This window comes from Pistacia vera, unplaced genomic scaffold (assembly GCF_008641045.1).
Source record: "Pistacia vera cultivar Batoury unplaced genomic scaffold, PisVer_v2 Contig50, whole genome shotgun sequence".
In the NCBI taxonomy this organism is placed as follows: domain Eukaryota; kingdom Viridiplantae; phylum Streptophyta; class Magnoliopsida; order Sapindales; family Anacardiaceae; genus Pistacia; species Pistacia vera.
The window spans coordinates 870,696-892,807 of NW_022196335.1; the positions used below are offsets into that span (position 1 = coordinate 870,696).

General features: G+C 34.0%; 2 pseudogenes; both read right to left on the minus strand.

Annotated features, from left to right (window-relative positions):
* Positions 1–358: 358 nt before the first annotated feature.
* On the minus strand, positions 359–4,980 carry LOC116105519 (annotated as a pseudogene).
* A 4,857-nt stretch (positions 4,981–9,837) lies between these two features.
* On the minus strand, positions 9,838–20,318 carry LOC116105492 (annotated as a pseudogene).
* Positions 20,319–22,112: the final 1,794 nt, after the last annotated feature.

Here is a 22,112-nt window from a genome sequence, read left to right on the forward strand (position 1 = left end):
CGTTGGTATTTTACAGCCATTTGGTAGAACTTGGCCAGGCTTACGTGATCTTCACTTTGGAGCTCTTTCCATAGCTCTGTGTTCGCCCTAATCCCTACAATAAGCAAAGTTCGAATGGACTTCTCAAGTGCATCCGCAAACAAATAGTGCGGCTCATTTGGAGAAAAAGCGAGATTTGGCCGCCACAGTCATTCGGACCTACTAAAACCCTAGCTTCCATGTCACCTATTTAAATTAAACATCAATAAATATAACTACTATGTCAGGAACAATAACGCTACAATGTTATACTTGTTACATGTAACGTTCTAGTTTTACTGTCAAATTAGAGCCTTGAAACATAAACTGTAACAAAAAATCATGATAGTAAGATATAGTTATACCAATTATTTATCAAAGTTACCTCTTTCTTCCCTGATTTTTGGGTGATAAACAAGTTGGCTTCATTCTTGATTTAAGGGTTCATGCTTCTTCCACTAGTACAACTTGTCCATTCTTGGTACAAGTTATTTGCTACATGAGAAAATCCATAGCAAACCATGCATTATTTTTCATGTCAAAGTTTAAAAATTAGAAGAAAAAAAAATCATATTCTAAAATGTAATAAGCATTTACCTTAACATTCTTTGATTACAATTAGGTCCAAAATCATTGAATACTATAGTAACCTTCATGTTTTTGTCACTGAGTACCTGTCATTGTGCCCAAGAAGCATCACTTTGTCTTCATTTTCTAGCCAATTGTTGGAGATTGTAACATTAGTGGAGCCTTGAGTGACATCGATTAGACCATCGTGACATGCATATAATGTTTTGTGATTGATCCAAACCTTTGAAGCTCTAACCACCCTAATTCCATTGCCATCTATTACTCCAAAGTTCATAAGTTCATTATCTTTGAGTTTGGACCCATTATTGAGCCTGACACTCCAGATTGACAATGGTGGATATACAACCCGTGAATGATGATATTGCTCACTTGGTAAAGATAAATTAATAGTAAAGTCTTTGTATGATTACATATTCACTTAGATACTAATTATTAGTTTAATTGGTTAAATATGTTTTTGCAAGAGACACATTGAAAACAATGTTTAGTAAACCAGACTGAGCCTTGACCCGGTCAAAGGCTCGGTTCACGGTTTGACATGTCCAACCAATTCGATCGGCCGGTCAGACCGGTGATGTCAACAACAATAAAATTTTAAAAATTACAAATTGGTCCTTTAAATTTTAGTATATTGCAAAAATACCCCTGCAAATTTTATATATTTCAAAAAATACCTAGAAAAATTACCAATTAATTCCTAAAGGTTTGAAATACTACAAAAACACCCCTAGAAAATTACAAATTAACCTCTATAGGTTTAAAATATAACAAAAACCCCCTAAAACCTGAACCGGACTAGAGAGGCTACCGGCTCCCGGTCCGACCAACTGGTCCGGTTTGGTTTTCAGAACATTGATTGAAAGTGAAGAAAAGTGTTAATAATTACTTCATAGATCAAGAGACATGCAATGCCACATATGTGAATGTGTGAACCGCAAACATCAATGGTAGTAAAATTACTTATGATAAGTGGTTTTTTTAAATTAGATATTCATGTGCCTTTGAAAAGTAATCCACACTTTTTGAGAGATTACTGTGACTCCGGTATTAGTTAAACATTATAAGATAGAAATACATGAGCTTCACATAGTAGTTTTGTCTACCTTGTGGGATACGATGTCACCCCTGAGGCGACTGTAACGACTCCATTCTACTCAGATTCTTTTAAAATATACATAGTAAAAATACATGTAAAATAGCATAAAAAGTTGGGCCCAAATTTTTTCTTTCATTAAACATATACATTCTTTATACAAAATTCGTATCATGAACAAAACTATCAAAAACAAGGTGGATAGTGTAGCCATTTTCCTTCGCTTGCCGATGCCCATTCGACCGTGTCCTTACCTAGATCCTGCAAAACATAGGAAACAACGGGGTGAGCACTAAAATAATGCTCAGAAAGCAAATCCTCTATGTATCTAACCCCGTAACTCTCTCTCTAATTCTTTCCTTACAATGCTCATTTACTCTTTCTCTTATACTTCTCAAGTCACGGCCTCATCTTACCAGAGGCACGGCCGGGACTCGCTCCCGCTCTACGTGACTTCTACTCATTCTAGCCAATCGGACTCGGTTATGCATGGATTCAGAACCCTTGGCCATGTGAGTATATAATCTCTCTCTCTCGAGTACTCTCGGGTATATCCCTCATCCGCATGCACTCTCACGGGCTATACCACTTCTCTCTCTCATACTCATGCGGCGTACATGCGGGAATACTCTACCCATTACTCACAGGTTCCCTATCGCACAACTTACTCAAACCTTTCGTTTAGCACTACTTTCTCTTTGTTCTCTAGTGCTCATTCTCTCTTTCTCTTTACTCTTAAAGTAGCTTATACTTAAATTATCTACTATTTCTCTACTCTCTTTCTCTAATGCAATTTGATGCATATGGATGACTCATGCTCATTAATGAACTCATGAAATGCAATTATGCCATGTAGCAATAATTAAGGTTCTCTACTCTTACTCATGCCTTACTCAAGCATTTTATCATACAACTCATGTGCATATAAAACTCTATTGTAACAATAACTCTTCTCTTCTCTTAAACATTACCAATATGGGAGAAAACTCACTAATAAACTCTAAAATCATATCAATGAAAGAAACACTTCTATAGGGTTTACTCAAACTCCCTTCAACTTCACTCAAAACTCAACTCAACACCATAAAATCTCAACACTTCTCATACTCCAATACATTCCATACTCATCAATACTATAATCTCATCTCATCTTATCTCAACAAATATAATACATACACAATCATTCATTCATTCATACATCTCTACTCAAAGGAGTTCTTAAATCTCAACTTGGGTTGAATTTACTTACTTTGTGAATAAGTGACTTCTCTAACACTTCTCATTTCCTTTGTTATCTTGTCTTCTCTCTACAACTTTAAACAATAACAACAATATAAGACTTCAATACAACTATAAACAAACTCACATCTAAAGCAAGAATCCTTACCTTAGGATGCTTTAGATTCAAGCTCTACTAAAATTACCCCAAAACTCCCCAAAACTCCTTAGAAATCTTGGAAAATTGAATGGAAGTAGAGAATGGGTATGGCGGTGGAAATGGGTGAAATGAAGGGTTTATTACACTTAACCCTTTTTTAGCTCATATTATAACCATGCTTTCCCATTTTGCCCTTGCTTTTCCTTGGAAATTCCATCTATATCCTTTGATTCATTACACTCACACTCCCACACTAACCTATTCTCCATGAAATTTTCTTACATTTTAGTATACACTTTTCCTGCTAATTAGGGGTAGAATGGTCATTTTACCCCTATGGAGAAATATCTAGAAACCTCATTAAACTTTTTAATTGGCCCATTGCTGCGGTGAAGAAACTTCTATCGCCCCGGCGAAAAGTTACAGAGTCGACACTGCCTTACTCAAAGCCAACGTCGCCGCAGCGAAGACTATTATTCGCCCCGGCGAAGACTGAAATTCTAAGATTCCTCAAAACTCAACCAATTTCAAGGCAAACACTCAACCAACTCAACATACAAACTCAATTAAAGCTGACTCAATGAACATTTAAGCAATCCAGCAAATCTTAAGTACGTATGTACCTCAAGTGGGGCGTTACAGTGACCAATTGTATATGTAGCTCTGACGATTTTCGAAAAGTTTTGCAGCCATTCAAATACGTTAATCTAGAGTTAGTCAAGGACCAGTCCTAAGCAGGCCCAAGCCTGGGCCCATTTGGGATTGGTCCCAAATGGGACCAATCGCTCATGGGCCTGAGACTGGTCCCAAGCCCATGAGCAATATTAGGACCCAGACCGGTCCCTAGGACCAGTCCTATGGGCCTGGAAAATTTATTTCCCCCCTGATCTTTTTTTTATATTTTAGGGGCGAAATGAAATTTTATAAGGGGTTTTTAGTATTTTTCAAGGGTAGATTAGTAAGTTTCTAAAAGTTTAATTAATTTTAAAAAATAATAAATAAATTAATAGTTAATTTTAACATAAATGTAATATTCACATTTCACACATTCACGCTTCACAAATAAATAATTAAATAATTTTTTTTATTAAATTATTCATTTTCATCGTCAACAATATTTACATAATTCAAATCTGTATTCCTAAAGAGTTCGAGTAGTTCGGGATCTTCAGGGTGCTGTTGTAGTCTTCTTTCTGCATGAGTCCAATCCCATAAACACATTATCACTTCAATCATCTCATCGGTTAAAGAACATCTTCTGTCTTCAACAATCCGGCCACTCGTTGAAAATGTACAAAACTTCAAGAATTGTAAATTAAATAGTTTCAGCACTATGTTTTTCATATAATGGTTTAAAACCCATCAATTTTTGTTGTAAACCTCAATTATGGTCTAAGAAATGTACTATGATAGTTAAAAAATCGATTTTTGATCTACAAGCCCATATCTCTAATGTAAATACAATAGATATATTCCTAAAATTTTGAAATTCGTTTTTAAGTTTATTATTTATTTTGTTATAACGTTTTAGTATATCTCTTCTACTTGTACTTCTACTAATAGGGGTATATGCTGGATAAAATGCAATTTTAATCATATAAATAAAATAAGGATTTCCAGATAAACAAATGGGAGAGTCCGTAGCAACTACGAATCTTGTTATTTCCTATCGCGCAACATGTGCATTGTATTGTCATGTTGAGAGAGTTGAGGATTGTGGATTAAAATTAAGTTGAGTTTGCATTTGTCTACCTGATTCGGTTGAAGATGTATTAGGCAACTGCATTATTTGGGAGTGCTTTTTCTCCATGTGTCGTTGCATCGTCGAAGTCCCCTTCTCAGCACCAATAATGGTTCCACAGAATATTAAAAATCGCACACGATTCATCCCCCTCCCCATTTGTCTTTGGCCGTTTTGATTTGGTGAAGTGTCGCCATACATCAAACACGATCCTCTTTGACGGTCGGGGGGTTGCGCTATGCCCGTGCCTGTTGACTCGCAGCTCGCATGTGTTTGGCTACACCTCGTCCCAATCAAATGTGGTTGTGGAATTGCAGCTGCTACCTCTGGAGGAAATGGTGAAAATGGATTGAACCTTCCATTTCTTCGGTGGATGGAACGTAAAACTCATTTGGGGATGATCCTCTGAACGCATCATTTCAGGAATCCATTATGAATTTATGATAAAATAATAAATAATTAAAATGAAAAGAAATTAAATAATAATATGAATAAGAGATGATATTGAAAAATAGAAAAAATAGAATAATATAAACAAATAAATAAATAATATGAATAAACTATAAATATAAATATAAATTGAATGAGAATTTGATTGGAGATTTAAAGTAGAGAGATTGAGAGAATGAGAGATTGAGTGGTGTCCAGCAAAATGACCGTTGGCTACCACCCAACGGTTATTAGAGAAAAGTTAACATATTTATTTTTTTTTATAAATTTTGTAAATTTTTATTTTAACCCCTATAATTTATGTTTATTTCAAAATTCATACGGGGTTTTAGTAATTATATAAGGGATGAAAACAAAAATATGCAAAAAAATTTGATCCCACACCCGGGCCTTAGAGGAGGGCCTAGTGGAGAGATCGGGCCCTCCACCTAGTTCTAAAACGAGACCAGGCCTCCTAGGACCAGGTTTTTGGACCCAATCCCAAATGCCAACCTTTACGTTAATCCCTGTGATTTCTCCCATTCCCACAAATAATATTGCTATGCCGTAAAAACTACTAGTGACCAATACATTTTCCAAACAGTAAAGTTATTAAAAATTGTGTGATAATAAACAAAATATCGAAGCTTGCCACGAAAAACCTTTCTATAATGAGAATATATACTGCAATTAATAAAACATTATTCTTAATAGAGTACTTTGTAAGTTTGTATGTAGCACCATTCTACATATGTATCCTTAAGCACTGACAGTAAAAAGAGTCAGAAAAAAGCTCAGAAAGAAAAGTCAGAAAAAGTACTCCACCATCCAAATGGCATTTTAATCATTTAGAGACATATTTAAATTCAAAACCGTTAACATACTTGAAATGACTTCTTATAATGATCGATAGACCAAAGAAAAATATTTGCATGCATAACAAGTTTTTATTGAATCGTAACGAATAACATACTTAAAACTTGAAGGGTTTGTCTAGCGTTCAATAAAATTTGCTAATTTTTTTGAATTTTTAGTTCAAATCTTAAATTACCTATCATAATAATATTGTGATTTACATGGTCCTTTTGTTTGTAAATTATTTAATAGAGTTTAAAAATTAATTGAAATACGTGTAAACCGACTTGAATATTTCAGTTATCAAAAAATAATAATAATAATAATATACTTAAATCAAGCCACCTTAAAAATAACATATGCATGCTTAATTAGTGCATAACTCAATTTTTTATTAATTATTCTCTTTTTTTATACTCACGTTCATATTCTACGTTTTTTTTTTTTTTTTTTAATTGAAAAATCTAGCCCATTCTAGTAAAGTTTTCTAGATTGTGTCCTTCTTGTTGACTTATTTGCACATCAACTACTTTGTGTCCTCCCATGTTGTGCTAAACAAGCAACAACTATTTCGTATTTCTATTTTTCTAAAGAACTATATCCTTGACAAAGAACATATTTTTCAGAAAAAAGAAGAAAAAAAATCGATTGATCTAATTCTCAGACCTCCCCCCCCACCACCGTTGGCTGCCAGCCAACCATTGTTAGAGAAAAGTTAAAAAAAAAGAAAAAAAATTATAAATTTTGTAAAAAAAAATTTAACCCCTATAATTTATATTTATTTTATAGGGAGTTTTAATAATTATATAAGAGATTAAAACAAAAATATGCAAAAAAACATTGGCCCCAGGCTCGGGCCTAGTGGAGGGATTGACCCTCCTCTTGATCCTAAAACAGGACCAGACCTCCTAGGACTAGGTTTTTGGACCCAGTTCTAAATGTCTACCTCTACGTATTAGTCCCTGTAATTTCTCCCATTCCCACAAATAATACTGCTATGCCGTAAAAACAAGTACTAGTGACCAATGCATTTTCCAAACAGTAAAGTTATTAAAAATTGTGTGATAATAAACAAAATATCGAAGCTAGCCACGAAAAACCTTTCTATAATGAGAATATATACTGCAACGAATAAAACATTATTCTTAATAAAGTACTTTGTAAGTTTGTGTGTAGCACCATTCTACATATGTATCCTTAAGCACTGTAAGTTAAAAAAGTCAGACAAAGTACTCCACCATCCAAATGGCATTTTAATCATTTAGAGACATATTTAAATTCAAAACCGTTAACACACTTGAAATGACTTCTTATAATGATCGATAGACCAAAGAAAAATATTTGCATGAATAACATACTTAAAATTTTAAGGCGTTGGTTTGATGATCAATAAAGTTTGCTCATTTCTTTGAATTTTTAGCTCAAATTCTGGGTCATTTATCACAATAACATTGTGGTTTATATAGTTCTTTGGGTTTGTGGGTTGTTCAATAAATTTTAAAAATTAATTGAAATACGTGTAAACTGGTTCGGACACTTCGGTTACCAAAATAATAATAATAATAATAATGGGTGTGTTTGGTTTAGTATTTTGGGGATAGTATTGGGTTATTGTATAGGGGAGTATTACGAGATAAATTTTAAAAATTTATGAAAAAGCCCTTAGGTTTACTAATTTAATTAAAGACCCTAACATATAAAATGACAAAAACACCCCCACCACCTGCAGTGCCAGATTCTGGCCACCACCGTCGGAATCTGACCGGAAAATTTTGTTACGGCACAGACCGGTCGGATCTGTGCCGTAACACGTCGTTATGGTCTTTTCCGGCCAGATCCATGGTGGATATGGCCGGAAAAGGCCAGATCTATGGTCTGTTATGGCCGTTGACAGCCGGAAAAGGCCAAACGACGGCCATCTTTGGCCGTCAGCTGTGGCCGTCGTTTTTAGTCAACGACGGCCAAAGATGTGGCCGTCATTTTCGGTTAATGACGACTATTTCTTTGGCCGTCGCTGACGACCAGATTTGGCCTTTTCCGGCCAGATCCGTGGTGGATCTGGTCGGAAAAGGCCACGTCCGTGAAATTCCAGCCATTTCTGGTCGAAAGTTAGGCCGTTGTACAGATTCCGGCTATCAACGACGGTGGTTGCCGGAATCTAACAAGTTGGGTTGATGGGGGTTTTTTGTTAATTTTTAAACTTTTTTTCAGGAGGTATTTAGTGAAATTAATAACTTTATGGGGTCTAAAAGTAATTAACAAAATAAGATAATATTTCTGGAATAATGTGCCAAACAATATTTGGAGACTAGGATCCAGAATACGGATAAAAATACTAAGCCAAACATGCAGAATAATAACATACTTAAATCAATCCACCTTAAAAATAACATACATATGCATGCTTAATTAGTGCATAACTCAATTTTTTATTAATTATTCTCTTTTTTTATATTCACGTTCATATTCTACGTTTTTTTAATTAAAAAATTTAACCCATTCTAGTTAAGTTTTCTAGATTGTGTTCTTCTTGTTGACTTATTTGTGCATCAACTACTTTGTGTCCTCCCTTGTTGTTGTGGTTGACTCATGTGCTAAACAAGCAACAACTATTTTGTATTTCTATTTTTCTAAAGAACTATATCCTTGACAAAGAACATATTTTTCAGAAAAAAGAAAAAAAAAATTGATTTATCTAATTCTTATACCTCACCCACTCTTAGAGATGGCAACAACCCAGCCCAACCCAAGACTGGGCTGGGAATTGGGAAAAATCACAGGTTTTTTGCACTCCGATTGGGTATATCTTAGGTCCAAATAGGAAAATCTTTAATTGCAAAAAATTCAAACATAACTATTTTTTTTTTATCTAGAACATAAATGTTTATTTTTAACCTTTATCAACTAAATAAAAATTGCATTGAACTAAAAAAAAAAATATTAAACAACTTAAATTAGAACATTCCTATACTGTAAATTACAACAATTCAAATAGGTAAAAGCTAATTTAAATTAGATGAATCACACATCCATAGTTATATTCGCTTAAGTCAAACCACCTTGAATATAACATATGCGTAAAACTCTAATCAAAACAATTGAACACTTGATTGAACTAAGACATTATTGTGAACATAACTTTAATTAAACAGGTATTGGATTAATCAATAACTTAGTACGGTCATCTTTCAAATCATCTGGAAAAGTGAATGCATCTCTCTTCTTGTACAATACTCCTGATATGCGTATAACATTGACAATTCCAACAGTTCTTCTCTGGAGATGCCATATTGCTTCATGTAGCAATCCACCGTGGAGGCAACATACCCTCTCTCTTGCTCAAACTTCAAATACATTTGCATTGCTAATTAATTAGACTTAGCATTCATGAAATAAATACAGAATATTTAAAAATTATTAGTAATGGTTTTTAAATTTTATACATATTAAAAAAATTTAGAACAGATTTATAATCATGTTCATTATTTTACTCAAGATCTGAAATCTTTTAATGTTTTATATTTCTATAAAGTTATTAACTCTATAAACTAACATAAACACATAGTTTGATTTAAGTTTCATCATACGATCAGTTTTCCATTTAAACAATATAGATGAAAATTTTTAGACATATTTTGCATGCATGCTTTTATTGTGAATAACCATATAAAAATAGAATAAAAATAAAAAAACAGAAAAGAAAGCAAGGTAAATCAACAATAAAAGGATCCCCTAAGCAATGTTAACGCTACAAAGGACCAATGTCTCAATAGTAAGCCCAAGACCAAACCTGAAAAGCACTCCCCATTCCAACCCTTCTCCTGTGGTCTTCAACCCATCTTCAGTCGACTTCTTTCGTATCTCATCCAAAACAAACAACACAGTTACACTTGACATATTACCATACTCAACAAGCACATATCTAATTGCACCTAACTTTTCAAGTTTAAGACCCAACTTGGCATCCACTTGGTCCAAAATTGTAGGCCCACTAGGATGTACAGCCCAAAAGATCGAGGTCCAATTTGCGATATCTAAAGGGTGGAATATCTCAATCAATCGCTTCTCAATATGGTTTGAAATAAGGCCAGGAACTTCCTTCCCAATATGAAACGTAAGCCCATGCTCACGAATACTAGAACAAATAGCCCCTGCGCTATTAGGCACTATTGTTGGGGTTGCAGAGATGAGTTCAAAGATAGGCTTTTCAACACCAGGAAACGGATTTGCACCAACTATAGGAGCTGCTGAGCCATCCCTAAATAGAGAATGACTCACAAGAACATCGACATTGGTTTCAATAGGGCAATGGAAGCCAACAAGAGTTATTTCGGTGCATACAATGAGGACACGAGCACCTTTATTGTTGTCAGCTAGGTCTTTAGCAATGCGAAGTATGGTGCCACCTCCATGACAACCTTGTTGGTACAACATGACTCGCTTAATAGATAGATTAAGGCCCAAGAGCTGGACAATTTGAAAGTCATACCCAGGAATTAATGAATGGCCCCATAGTGCTTCAACAAATTAAGTGAGTGATTTTTGACTTGGGTTGGCCCCATTCCTATGGCCTTGGTTGCAGCTTCCTCGCCTAACTCTAGTATCAATGTTGCTGCCATATCTTGCCTAGTATCCAGTGAAGGTGCCTTGTATGAATTAATGTTTGGATTTTCTTTTATAACATCTTCAGTTGAGTAAGTATATCTCTTTTTTATCGTGGTTTTATCACCTGAAATCATTAAATATGTATCTTTTTAGTCATAACTTAATGATATTCACAGAGGAAAAAAACATCAAAAGCAAACGATTTCATAGATGATACCAAACTGAATCCTAAAAATCGTTCAATCCTAAAATACTGTTTAATATCCCGAACACAATTAAAACTTAGAAAATATTAAAAGCACGATAATCTAAAAAACAAAAATTAGAAAAGAGTATTAATTTCTTACATATGAGCTGCATTTTGTTTTTGAGATGGGTCATGTGCTCGGCATTGGTCATACGAAAGTAAGCGTCTGGATATGTGCTTTGATCATAGAAATTTGGGGGATTTGCTGTTGCAATTGCCATGATTGTGGCAGTGCCATCAGCACGTTGAGCATTGCGAAGTCACCCACATTAACCATTTTTGCTCCAATGAATATAATGCAACTTCAATTTCTTTGAGTCTTGGCTATTTTGTTGTGTCTTCGCGATCGAGGATCCGTTTATTTATACATACTGATTAAGTATTAAAATATTGTTCATGTATCATGATGTTATTTAATAATGATATTGAAAATCATCATGGATGATCTGTACCCAATTGGAAAATATGTGTTAATGTATACAACAAAATTTGAAGAGATTGTTAGCTAGATTAATTTAGTTCACGTCAAAGATTCTGGCATGCACAGATGACAGAATATTTATTTGAATAATTCATCTTTAAGGTTTCTTATTTTAGTACATGAACAAAGAGATCTTCACTCTTAGTTTCATCATTTGATCAATAAATAATAATAGTAACAATTTGAATTCATTCTATTCCATATCTAGTTATTTAATTTATAACTATGAAATTGATATGCACTTTTTGTACGACAATCTAATGTATGACAGGAATTTTTTTTTTTTTTTTTTTTTTCTTTTGTATGACAATCTAAGGTATTGACATGAATTTGTCAGCTAGCTCAAAATAGAGACTAGGACTAGATATGGAGATTTAGATGGGTGAATTCTTCAATATGAAAATGGTGACGAGAGGGAGCTGCAAATGCTCAAACTCTAGGAATTACTAACGGCGGTAAATAGCACATGTTTATAGCTTTGGTATAGCTTACCTGTGAATCCTTCGCTAACTTGAGCGTCAAATAGCCCATGCTAGTGGTGGAAATTAATGCATTTCTAGATTATCCAGGACTAGGATGCTGCAGAATTCTAGTATGATATATTTTCCTTTTTATGTAAAAGTTTTTTATTTTTTATTTTTATCACTAGAAGTGTATAGCTATCTACAATTGATTAATTTTATCTTTTAAGTGTTCTTAGTATAATACTAAAAAGATACAACGTATTACTATTTTAAATCAAGCAAATAAAAATAAAAGAAAGCAGACTTAAACTAAAAACTCTTGTTTTTCTCTTCTGTAGTTTTGCAGCAATGAAATACTTTTCTGCCTTCTACTGGAGCAGCTTCAAGAACTGGGATGAAGCATGTTAGCGCTTCACATTCTACAATTCATGGGTCAATATTTTGAAAATTTAATAGCGTCAGCTTCACTGCACAAGGACTCGATTAGCTCCATCCATAATTCATGGGTCAATAAGTATTAATATGTTCAGTACAATATTAGGATTTAAATTAATATTTTAATAATATTAGGGTTTCAATTCAACATTTCGATTACCTACTTTTAAAACGGATAGAAGATCATGTTTTTAAATCAACAAAGATAACTGTCTTTGATGGAATTGTAAATACAATTGTTGCATGACAATTGATGTGAAACTACAAACAATTAAGATAACTGTCTTTGATGGAATTGTAAATACAATTGTTGCATGACAATTGATATGAAACTACAAACAATTGTCAATTGTTTAAAACATTGCAAAGTTAGGACCCTCAATGTCGATGAATTGCAAGTTACAAATGAAGTGGATGAGGAGAATCAAAGAGTCATTGTAGAATTGAGTGATCAAATTCAACAACTTCACTACACTAATAGAATAAATATTAATGTCTTCCTTAATCATGCAAATGAGTAACAAGTCATATATACTTTAACAAAAGAAGAAATAATCTCTACAATTAAAAAAGAAGAGAAATGAAATAATTATAAGGATGATAGTACAGAAATACCAAAAAGTTTCATATCAAGAAGCTCTAAACATGCTTGAGAAGCAAGAAATGTTTTTACTTTAAGATGTGGTAACAACTCTAAAGCATAAATTATTGTCTCAAACAACTTTAGATAAATATTTTATTTCATTTTAACCTTTTAATGTAACATACCATTTTTTTTTTTTTTTTTTGCAATATACAAATAATTATTACTATGTGGAGGCAACTTTCCATAAGACGGGAATTAGAAAAATTATAACTTATTGCAATCTGGAGTTTATTCTTATTTATAACTATCTCAAATTGAGAATATAATTTTTTATGACTATGTAGAGTTTATTCCTATATAGAGTATCACTTTAGAGAGGTTTTACTATATATATGATGGATGTTCTTAGCACTCCATAGTTTCCTCTTTCCGAAGAATTCCAAAAATAATATAGGAAAAAATCTTAAAAAGATATGCTTGACAAGAACATGACCATGAAAACTATGAACAAATCAATCAAGCTTAAATATCATTAGTCATTACTTTGGTCTAGTTAAATAACTTAATTAGACATACGCATGTTTGGAGAATAGGTAAACTAGTATATAGTAAATCATATTAACTAGATCATGGAAAACTTACACTGAATTTTAATAATGGATTAAAAGATTATTTAAAACCCTTAAGATGAATTATTCAAATAATTATTCTCTGCATACAAGATCTTCAACTGAAGATCATGTTTGGAGAGCTTTAACTTGATTAGTCTTGTTAGGCTGTCTAGTGTTGAAGTTGTGGAGCTTTGCAGTTGATTAGTCTTGCTAGGGTGTCCAGTTCTGAGGTTGGAGTCTCGCACTTGACTAGTCCTTCTAGGGTGTCTAATTGTGGAGCTTTGCAGTTGATTACTTCACTATATATGATGAGGTTTTTGGTTATCCAAAGTATAAAATCTCATCATATATATAGTGAGGATTTGGATTGATCCTTTTTTCCTCTTATGTTTAATTTTTGAAGGATCAAAGGCAGGTGACAGTTCCACCGTGTAACGGTTAGATTAATTATTTTAATGTTTTTCCCCCTTTCACTACTAGTTAACTTTTTTTTTTTTTTTTTTTTTTTTTTTTTTTTTTAAGAGCACTGCTAGTTTTACAAAGACACATATAAAGAGGGCATACAAAGACAATCTTCACCCTTGATTTTCATGATTTTTCTCTTTCTCTCTCTTTCCGTTTTCTTTTTGTTTTTTGTTTTTTGTTTTTTTGGATGATATCACTTTGTAGTCCTCTTTGTATGGGTCTTTGTAAGGATAGTATTTTCCTTTTTTTAATTATTTAATTACTGTAAAACGTTGTTTCCGCTTGTACAAACTTTATATGGATGGTGATTCTTTCTCTTCCATTGCACATGCTGTTCTCATACACTAATATGAACTTGAATAGACATAGAGCAAGAAGTTGCATTGATTTTATTGATCCAAAAAAGTTGAATTGAAACAAAAGAGTGTATAGATTCAAAACTGAGCGGTAATTAATTACGAGTTAGAACAAAAGATTTATTTATTTTTACATCATTTTCAATTACGAGTTCTTTGTTTATTAGGTTTTGTTGCTTGGATAGAATTCCGAAACCCTATGTTTTATATAAATGAATTGAAACCCCAACAATGCTATAGACACCGGGGTTTTTACACTGAAATTTTGTACTGGCCTACGTGTCTCCTGACTCAGACCATTCAACGCATTTAACGTTATTAATTTTTTTTTAAATATAAAAATTTTAAAAAAAATCTGGAATGGACGGGCGTCCATTGTGTAAGAACGACCGTTCATTGTGTAAGGACGGCTGTCTATATGTAATGGAGGGCTGTCCATAAGGAATGGAGGGCTGTCCATAAGGAATGGACAGCTGTTCTTTTTTTTTTTTTTGGACGGGCGTCCCTACTCTAATTAAAAAGCTACAAGCTTCAAGTCCTAACTTCTCATCTTCCATAACCTTCTGCAACTCACCCGATGTTGTTTCAAAGCTCATAACCAATGGCTTCTTCTATGCCTTCCTCTACCTCTTCTTTCTCTACAGCTTTTCACGCTTTCGCACAACCCAAAACGCACCCCACTTCTTCTCCATTAACTGCTAAAAAATTACCTTAACGGTGAAGTCATATAAAGTCTTCTCCGTAGCAGCTCTGGCAAAAACACCAAAGGAACGAGCTTTCATGAAAAATCCAGGAAAAGTTATGGATTGCAAAGAGAACCCATGCTGCAAAAAGGCAGATTTAGATGACCAAAGTGAAGATTAGATAGAGGGAGTCAATGAAGAAGCCATGGAAGGCCATGAAGAAGAAGAAGTGGCATCAAAAAAGCATAACAGATTTGATGGAGGGAGTCAATGAAGAAGCCATGGAAGGCCATGAAGAAGAAGAAGAAGTGGCGTCAAAAAAGCACATGGGTTGTGCGAAAGCGTGAAAGACATTTTTTTTTTATTATTATTTTTTTTATATTTTGGTTATATAGCATTTTGGCTTCTTGGCAGAAAAAAGAAGCTCCACCTGTTTTGATGCAATTTTGTTCGGTGGATATAGCATTTTTGATTGAAACCCTTAGATAGTGAAATTACCACGTGTCTTTAAATCCTTCGGATGAACAGGAGATCCAAATCCATAGTGAAAATCCTTACTGCAAAGGATTTGTAGTTGTGGCCTTGGACATAGACAAAATGTTGGCCGGACCATGGTATATAGTATGTCCTTCGTCTATTTATTGATTCATGTTAAATATAAATAAAATCTACACCTAATCACATGTGTGCTAAGCGTTTAATCACACGTGCACTTTATGTCTAATCACGTGTGAGGCTTGTATATTCTTTTAGCCTAATCATTGTGTGATTACTGATCCAATGCACACCCATTTATTCATTAGCGTGGTCATATTTGTTTACTTCTCTTATATATATAAATTGTTTTACGTGAAAAACAAAAACTCATCATTTAATCCGATCATGGACATACCTAAATATTGATGAGTGGGGACTTGTGCCCCACTCAAAATTTTTGTTTTCATTAATTTGGTTCGTATTTTTGCTTGAGCAATGCTAGTTTTACAAAGACATATACAAAGGGGGTATACAAAGACAATTCCCACGCTTGATTTTCATGATTTATCTCTCTCTCTCTTTCTCTCTCTCTCTTTTCGTTTTTTCTTTGTTTTTTTCTTCTTGCTAATATCACTTTATGACCCTTTTTGTATGGGTCTTTATAAGGATAACATTTTTCTTTTTGCTTTCACCACCATGTTTTTGTATTAATATTTTTAGATTTGAACTCACCTCATTTACTTGACTCCTTATTTACTTCCAGAAATAACATAAATCCCCCGTTGATGTGCTCTTTGATCTTACAATATGATGTGCTAATAAATATTTAACTAATTATCTATTTGCCATTTATTTTAACATAAAAAAACTTAACTGCAGGAGGATTTTTGCTATTACTATTACTATAACTATAGGAGGATTTTTGTTATTTAATTATAAATAAGAGAGATTACTATTATTAACCTTGACATACATGTACATGAGAGAGAATTCCAAAACAATAACATATATAAGAACCAATATGCTTCCAGATTAGGAATTACTTACAACAAGGTTCCTTCATCGCCATTTGCATTGAAGAACTCACTGATCTCAATCTCCATCCATCCATCTCCTCTGTCTCGACAAAGTTGAGATGCATTTGTTGAAGGATTAAGAAACATGACACGCCTTTTCCCATTATCTCTTCCTTCAAAAATGTCTCTGAAAGCACGGCTGAGATATTTTTGAGAAGGGTCAAAGTGATTGAGAGTTGTTATTGATTGGCTAAGCAGTTTGGGGTGACAGAAATGCAATGATTGGAATTGTATCTGTATTTGATAACTAATGGTTGGAATTTATTCCCTTGGGGTTACAGATTACTTAAGGTTTATTAAATTATTCCCCTGAATTTTAGGAAAATAACAATTAACCCCAATAGTATTAGTTTGTACTAAAAGACCCCCTATAGTTATCTTTTGTTTCCAAAACCCAGAAGTGTGTATTCCTTGTTCTTATAAATTTGTGATATGGATGTAGTTATAGAAACCCTTAAGGAAGTGTTTGATTGAGAGTAATCTTTCATTATTGAAGTAATGTTATCTTATATTATTTGATTACCACGTTTGGTTGTCAAATAATATAAAATTTCGATAATCTTCCAAAACCAATAGTAATTACTGTTAGTAATATAGAAGGTAATCTGATTACCTCTATTTTCTTAAGTATTTTAAGATTACTTAGTAATCTTATTTTTGTTACAATTTTATCCTTAACTATTAAAATTTTTGGACAATAATACCCTTGTTTTGAAAAAAAAAATTTACAAAAAAATTAAAAGACTGTTTTATCCTTATATACAAAATTTTTAGGATATAAATACCCTTGCACTTTGAAAAAATTAATCAAGGGTGGTGGCCAGATTTAGCCACCACCGCTAATGGACGCCTGTTGATGCTAGAATGGCGCACGACAGACCGGATTTGGTTGGCCGTGCGCTGATCTAGTCAGAAAAAGTTAAATCTACGACTCCTGGCCATCGTTAAAGGCCAGACGGCTAGATAGTATTGGCCGTCAATGGGCAAAACACTGTCGAGGATCAAATACAAGGCTCAAATAAAAGCCTTTAGAAAATAGAGGCTCAAATAAAAAGGCTCAAAAGAAGGCTATACCAAAAAGTAGCTCAGGAGGCCCGAAAGAGAAAACCTAGCCAACCAAACTCTAAAAAACTATACAAAATAACTTGAGGCTGATGTCCAAAACCACTGCCCAGCCCACGACGATCCAAAGCACAGCAGAAGCCCAAATCGCTCCCTGTCCAGCATGATCCACGGCCTTAAGCACAAAATCTGCACAAACATCTTCCTGGGCAGTACAACATCTAGCAGTAGCACAAACACAAACTTCCCAAAAGTTGCAGCATCTCAACCCCTCTATCTTAAGCCAAAAGTTTTAGGTATACGAGGTGGATGAATAAAGAGGCCGAGGATTTTGGAAGTAATTAAATCTAAAATCGAAAAAAAAAAAAGATGCGTTTTGATATTAGAATTGCAAGATTCAACTTTATTTTCAGATGCTATCTTTTAGATGAATTGAATGGAACTCAAATTCACAACAAAAAAATTACATTTACAAAGTGAACACATATAAAACACTAAAAGCACTTTAAATCTTGACATAAACATGTTTATAGAAGATGTATGTGTTGAAGACATAATTCTATATACGTAACATATTTAGGTCTAAGCTCAATTCCTTCAATAATAAAGGTGTTTCTAATAGTCACTATCATGAGATATAAGTAAACATCAATATTCCATCATCACCATTTTCATTGAAGAACTCTCCCATCTCAATCTCCATCCATCCATCTCCTTTGTCTTGATATCATTGCAGAGTACTTCTATCAAGATCAATGAACGAACTCTTATCTTTTCTCATCATCTTTTAAGCAATATAAACACTAGAGACGCAAAGCTTGAGTTAGAGGAAAAAACAGTTTAGAGTGTGTGAGAGATATTTGGTGTATTTGGGATTTGGGTTTTTGGAGAATTTTCACCAAATTTTTGTATACACCATTTTATTAATGAAATTCTTCTTTTATCTTTGCTTGTGGATGTAGACTAAAAAGCTTAACCACGTAAATTATTGTGTGTTTTGTGTATATTATTGTTTTTCTTACCGTTAATTATTATTCGTGGGATTGGGTTTGACACAACAAAATAAATATCAGACAAAGCGACTAATCATTCAAATAGCATATTAATCAGTCATACGTATATTGAAATTCAAGAAGATTGACATACTTGAAATAAATTATTGTATAATGATAGATGAAAGAGAAATACAAGCATATATAACATGTTTTTATTGAATTATAGAACTGTTGTGATGTGTCAATTGACCTATGCCCACGTGGAAGTCAACTTATAACTTGGGTGGTCAAAGTTATTTGTTAAAGACTAAGGGGCAATTCTATCTTTTCCATTCTTCAATAAACATAATGTAAATTAGGTTTTGCTCAGTTATCATTCTCGAGCTTTCTCGCTTGGTTACAGAGAGAGAAAGTTGTTACGAATCTGGATGTGTTGGAAATCTAAAGATCGTTGATGGAATCAAACGGTGGTGGTAGGTCTTAGCTGTATTTTCTATTTTGCTTTCTCTCTGTGTATAAATCTGTCACTGATTCTGGTTACTTTGGATTGTGTATGAGAGGTGAGGACATTTGGGTTTTGCGGGTGTTGTACAGAGGGGTTTTACTCTGTTTTTGCTTTGTGTAAAGGAGTGAGCGTAAATCTCTGTAAGGTTTCTCTATTCTCATAGTAAATGGTTCCTTATTGCCCTAAAAAGTGGATGAAGGTAATCTGTGTGATTACCAAACCACCATAAATCTGTGTGTCTTTCTTTATTATTCTGCTTTACTTATTGTTCATATTACTTGTGTTTTTCTGCTGCTTGGATTATTGTACTGTTTGGGTTTCGATTTTGGTCTCTATTTGCAACAAGAACGAATAACATACTTAAAGCAAGCCACCTTAAAAGTAACGTAAATATGCTTAGTTTTAATCAAAGCGATTCGCATGCTTGATTGAGCTAAGACATTATTCTGAACTTAAATTTAATTTATTGGATTAATGAATGACGTGGTGTTGTCTCATTTTTCAAATCCTTTAGAAATTTGAATTAATGCATACTATATATGTAGATTTTCTGCCTCTTCTAAACATGTATATCCATATCATATGTACATATGTGCGTTTATCTGATCATATGTCACATTAATGACAGTGATCGAAGAGTGCATATATATCCATCAATGCATAGACAGATAGATACGATTTGGAAGAATTAGGTGAAGACTTTGAATTGGAGGTGGTGGGATGGACCAACAAATGGTCTAGGTGGCTTGGTTAGTACTGATGCAGGTGCATAGATAGAGCTAGGGAGGGTCAAGGCGGTTCACTTGAACCCTCTAGTCCTGAAAAATTATTATAAGTACACTTGAAATATCAATGTAATCCTTTGTGTTTTTTAAATTTCCAAAACTATACTAAAATTGTTCATTCCAAGTTTTGCAGAATTTCCCCAAACGGTCTCAATATATCCATAAAAAATGGTACTATCCAATATTTTATCAAATCCAACAATTTATCCTGTTAACGTGACTATATTAGACTGCTTTTGGTGTTAAGAGTGCTAATTGAGCAATTCTAAATTAACTTTGGGGTCCGTTAATTTTAAATTGAATAATATTGACTTTCCAAAACTCGAAGGGGATTAATTAACATCCTTATCAAGACACGCTTCTGCATTTTTCATTAACATCCTTTCAAGCATTAGCTATCTTTGACACACACACACATATAGATAATGGCTTTTACATTTTATACATATAAAAATTTTTAGGAAAGATTTATAAACATAAACGTGTTCATTATTTTACTCAATATCTGAAATCTTTTAATGTCTTATATTTCTATAAAGTTGTTAATTCTATTGTTGATGCTGGATTTTGACACCAACTAAACGCACATGGAAAATGTTGAGCTGACTCAGAAGACACATGTGTACGGGGGTATTGAACTGAATAGAAAAAGAAGAACAATCTTTAAAGTGGTTCGGATGCTTAAATAAGCGAATTCTACGTCCACTGGTATCGTATTAAGATATGAGATCAGTTCGCGTTCAGCGAGCTGATTTACGAGAGATTACAAGAGACAGAGAGAGAGAGAGAGAGAGAGAGAGAGAGAGAGAGAGAGAGAGAGAGTATATGCTATTCCAGAGAGAAATTAGCTAATCCCATAAACAGGAGAGGAACCCTCTATTTATAGTGAGATGAATTGAGGTAATGATTAATAAATCAGGGAATGGGTCAAATTGTCGTGCAAATCCTTCCTTGCGTCCCGTTATTCACTTGCTCGAGTGATTTACTCGACTCTTGCAGGGATTGGACACGTGGATCGCCTCCAACCTTTCACTAGCCTGGCGCACACCTACTGCACTGGCAGGAGCATGCCTCTTGAGTTAGCGTGCGACGTGGCTGCGTCTGAATGACTTCTACGCTTACCTAAGCTCTGACCACTTACGCTGAAAGGGCTCTACGTCAGCCCTACTTTTCCAAGCATAACAGAAGTCCCCTAGTTTTTAAGGTTTGAGAATCGAACCTTGGAAACTACATATTATGCCTCAACTTGATGCATTTGATGAGATACCGGTCGATACGACTTGGTTTCAAAGAGGTCGAAGAAACGTTTTCATGTAGGCGACTTGACATGGCTTACCTTATAGGGTCAACGACCTATTTTTGGACTATGTTCTGTGCCATAACGATGACTGGTTTTCGACTGAGGTCTGCGACCTTATTGCACTTAGCGGAATTTTTTGTTGAAGGGGTCACGTCGCTTCGCAACTGACGTAAGACAAGATCGAAGAGTCACGTCGCTTCGCGACCGACATAAGATGAAGAGTGTTATATGTAACGACTTCTTCAGATGTTATCCGTTGCACTTTTGTAGTTGATGCATTTAATGAAATATCTTTTACTCTGACAGACATGTCTTGTGCGCAATAAGTGCTAGCCATGCGCATTAAATGCGAGCCATGCTGAATCGACATTCCTTATTAGAGCATTAAATGCAGATGTGGGCGCATTCAATGTGTGACAGGCTATTCGGAAGTGTACGAAATCGTGCAAGTAGTAAAACTCGAGTAAACGAGTGTCGAATCCCAAGGGAACTACCTACCAAGTACCAAACTATTATATTCTATTGCTATTTGATTAAACTGAAGTTTAATTTAATGAAAAAGTAAATAAACTAAAAACTAAGTACTAAATAAAGGCAGAATTTGTAAACACTTTGAAGTGAAAATCAATATGACTAAACCTAGGGCATAGATTTCACACCAATTTAATCCTATGCATTGACATTTGTTGTTAACCTAATCAAGTGTATTCTAAAAGCCAAATCCCCTATTATTCCACTAACTCTCTCTCGAGCAATTAGCAAATTAACCCTTAAACAACAACCCAAGATATCTCTAAATTGGATTTAGGAGCTAAGAGATCATTAAGCTCTATGGAATTTACCGGAGCCTCACAGATCGCGGTAACCTATCTCT